The sequence below is a fragment of the Bison bison genome, unplaced genomic scaffold (genome assembly GCF_000754665.1).
Source record: "Bison bison bison isolate TAMUID 2011002044 unplaced genomic scaffold, Bison_UMD1.0 scf7180017864531, whole genome shotgun sequence".
Taxonomy (NCBI): domain Eukaryota; kingdom Metazoa; phylum Chordata; class Mammalia; order Artiodactyla; family Bovidae; genus Bison; species Bison bison.
In genome coordinates this window covers 131,205-134,407 of record NW_011495081.1, presented here as the reverse complement: position 1 = coordinate 134,407, position 3,203 = coordinate 131,205, and the positions used below count along the sequence as shown (strand labels likewise).

General features: G+C 59.7%; 1 protein-coding gene across 2 annotated transcripts in view; it reads right to left on the bottom strand.

Annotated features, from left to right (window-relative positions):
- Positions 1 to 2,586, bottom strand: part of CAPN5 (calpain 5) — a 57,614-nt gene extending 55,028 nt beyond the window's left edge. For both annotated transcript variants that reach the window (XM_010831773.1, XM_010831774.1), the window contains exon 1: positions 2,439 to 2,586. The gene's annotated coding sequence lies outside the window, so the exon portion shown is untranslated. The remainder of the gene's footprint in view (positions 1 to 2,438) is intronic.
- Positions 2,587 to 3,203: the final 617 nt, after the last annotated feature.

Here is a 3,203-nt window from a genome sequence, read left to right as displayed (position 1 = left end):
GAGAGCAAGCCCACCCACGGGAGTGGGTTGAGAGGGCCACAGTTTCCAACCACAGAAGCCAAGAGGGGCCTCCTCTTTCCTTTCACCCTTCTCCCAAAGTCGGCCCCTCCTTCCTCTGGGCTGTTCCTTCCCCAGGGAAGAAAGGACTAAGTGATGCGGTTAGTTATATGTTATTATAGTTATAGTTATTAGTTATAATGACGACTTAAACACCATGTACTTTGTAATGCACTTTTAGTGATACAAATTAACTTCATCATCAACCCCTGAATCCCTGCGTTTAGGCAGCATTTATCACCATTTCACATATGAAGAAACTGAGACTCACAGGGGAAGTTTCCTGCCTCAAGGTCACGTGCAGAGCCAGTCTCGGCTGGGAGGAAGCTTGACACATGTCAAGCCTTGCAGGTAGGAGAGGTCATGGAGGCAGGTTTTGCAGTGCCCACTGGGGGCTCCAAGAGGGCCTCCCATTCAGGCACCAGGGCTCAGGGCTGTCCCGGGAGCCTGCAGGGAAGTCAAGGGCAGAAGCAGCCAGAGACAGCACTGGTCTGGGACCAGTTTCTGGACGTCACCCCCCCACACACACCCCCCAAAACCCACAGGCCTCTCACACCTCATCAACTTCCCCAAACCTGCTCCACCGCCAGTGGTGGCCCCAACTCAGAAAGGGCTCCCCCAGACACCCTTCCCCATGCTCCACCCCTCTCCCATGGGAAGCCCTATCAGATCCCTCCTTGGGTGCCAAGCCAAGTCTGGGTGGGGAGCTGAGAAGGGGAGAGGCAAGGGGAAAGAGAAGGGGGCTTCTCCTTGCTCTGGCCCTCTGCTCACTGGCCTCCAGAGCAACTCACCCACCCCAGAGCCACACATCTGATGATCTAATGCCCTTTTTTGTCGTTGCTCAGTCCCTAACTCTGGTCCGACTCTTTGGGACCCCATCCACTGCGGCACGCTGCGCTTCGCTGTCATTCTCGCCGCTACCCTTGGACCACATGCAGTTGCATGCTTCCAGGCCTTCACTCATCTATCCCCAGGCCTGCAGTGCCCTGCCCTTTCTTTTCTGCTGGGTGAACTTTTCATCCTTCAACACCCAGTACAGATGTATCCTTCACAGTGAAACCTTGCCCAGCTCCTGGGCAGGGGCGAGGTTTGGGTGCATTGGGTGCATTGGTGTGCAACTCTGGGCAGGGGCTTCCGGGTTTGACCCATCGCTTCATCAGTCAGAAGAGAGGTTCCTCAGGGTAATGACCCCGCCTAAGCACCTCGATGTCCTGGCTTCCAGCTCTGGCCTGAAGCAGCAACAGCTGGGTCCACCCTGCCCCGCCCTCAGCAGGGAAAGCAGCCAGGCCTCCCCACCCCCACCCGGGGAACTCCAGACCGCAGCAAAGGCCAGGCCCAAAGACCCTGGGTAGGAGGGTCTCAATCCTTGCAGCAGAACAATAGTTCCCTCAGGAGTCCTCACCTAAGTATGGGTAGACTGAGCCCCACTCTCAAACTCCCTCTCTTCCAGGAAGTCTGCCCAGATTTCTCCCTCCCCAGAATCCTAAAAATAATTGACCTCGCACTTCTCTCTAGCTGCTGGTGCAGGGAAAGGATTCTGATTTGAGAGCCAGGCCAACTCAGGTACAAAATTCTGGTTTAGCAGTCCTGAGAGCAAGAGTAGCCTCCACCCTCTGAGCCCCACTCTCCTCAACCCTGTGGGATCTGGGTTGACTCTCACCACAGGAAATGAAACCTGGAGAGAACTTGGCACCTGTTAATCATCCGTCCTGCTTCACCTCTGGAACCCTGGTGGGTCTCCTCCGACTCCCAACTCTGAAGGAGGGAAGCATGATCCGAGAAGCGCAAGACCCATTCTCCCCCAGTTCTGCCTGCCTCCCCGGCCCCCTCACACATACACCCAAGCCCTGCAGCCCAGGGAAAAGGCCCCTATTCAACCTGACAAGAGGATCAGGAAGGGAACCGGCTTTGGCCTTGCCCCTTTTCCCAAGCGGCCAGAGACGGGGGATGGGGAAGCACCCTGGAGGGGTTGTAGAATTGAAAGGGTGGAGGTCTGGGAAGGGATAGGAAAGGGAATCCTGAGGAAGAGGAGGGGAAGAGCCAGTCAAGCCCCGGGAGCTAACCCCCCAGCTGGTATGAACTAGGAAAACAGTTCCGGAACACCCAGGTGCAGTGGGAAGACGCCCCTCGTCGCGGATGGGGGTGGGGAGAGCCCCGGGGGCCGGGGCGGATCCCAGGCGGTCCTCGCCCCTCCACCCCGGGGCCTCAAAGCCAGCGCTCACCTCTTTCCTCCCCGGCGGCGGGGTGTGTACCCCCACACCCACCGATTCGTGATCACAGGGCACGCGCTGCCCCGCAATGCACCCGTACACACACACCCCCGAAACACACATGAACACCCGCGCGCTCGCACACGCCTCCCTCTGCGCAGCGTCTTCTACCTGCCGCGCCGCCGCGGGTCCAGCGGATTCGGGGATGCAGCGCTCGGCGCCGGCACCGGAACAGAGACTGGACCTCCCCCCACTTAGTGGCCTCCGGCTCCGGCCCGCGATCGGCTGGGGCTGGCCTGGGGCGGGGGCTCGAGCTAGGACTCCCTGGGCGGCCCGCCCCGCCCCGCGGCCTCCGCCCAGCTGGGGACGGGGGCGTGGTTTCCAGCGAGGCTGAAGGGACAGGATTGATGCGCATGCGAACTGGTGCCGAGCTCCGAGGCGACCCGGGCGTGAGGTGGCTGCGGAGTTCCCGCTGGAAAGTAGGAGAGGATTTGGGGGCCCGCGCGCCTCAGCCCAACCCCTGACCGCTTGATCGGGCCCGTGTTCTCCCGTCCCTTCCTCCCTACATCTCCAGGAGTCCCCCAGGGCCCAGCCGAGGCTGGCACTGAGCCAGGGGGCTGGGAAAAGAAGGACACGAAGAGGCGAGCACCCATCTGCATGTCCGTGTTTGTGCGTGTGATAGTCACTCAGTCGTGTCCCACCTCTTTCGACCTCATGGACTGTAGCCGGCCAGGCTCCTCTGTCCATGTGATTCTCCAGGCAAGACTGCTGGATTGAGTTGCCATTTCCTCCTCCAGGGGATCTTCCAGACCCAGGTATCCAACCTGGGTCTCCTGCATTGCAGACAGATTTTTTCCTGGTGGGAGCCACCAGGAAAGCCCCTTTTCATGTCCATGCTGCTGCTGCTGCTGCTGCTGCTGTGTCACTTCAGTCGTA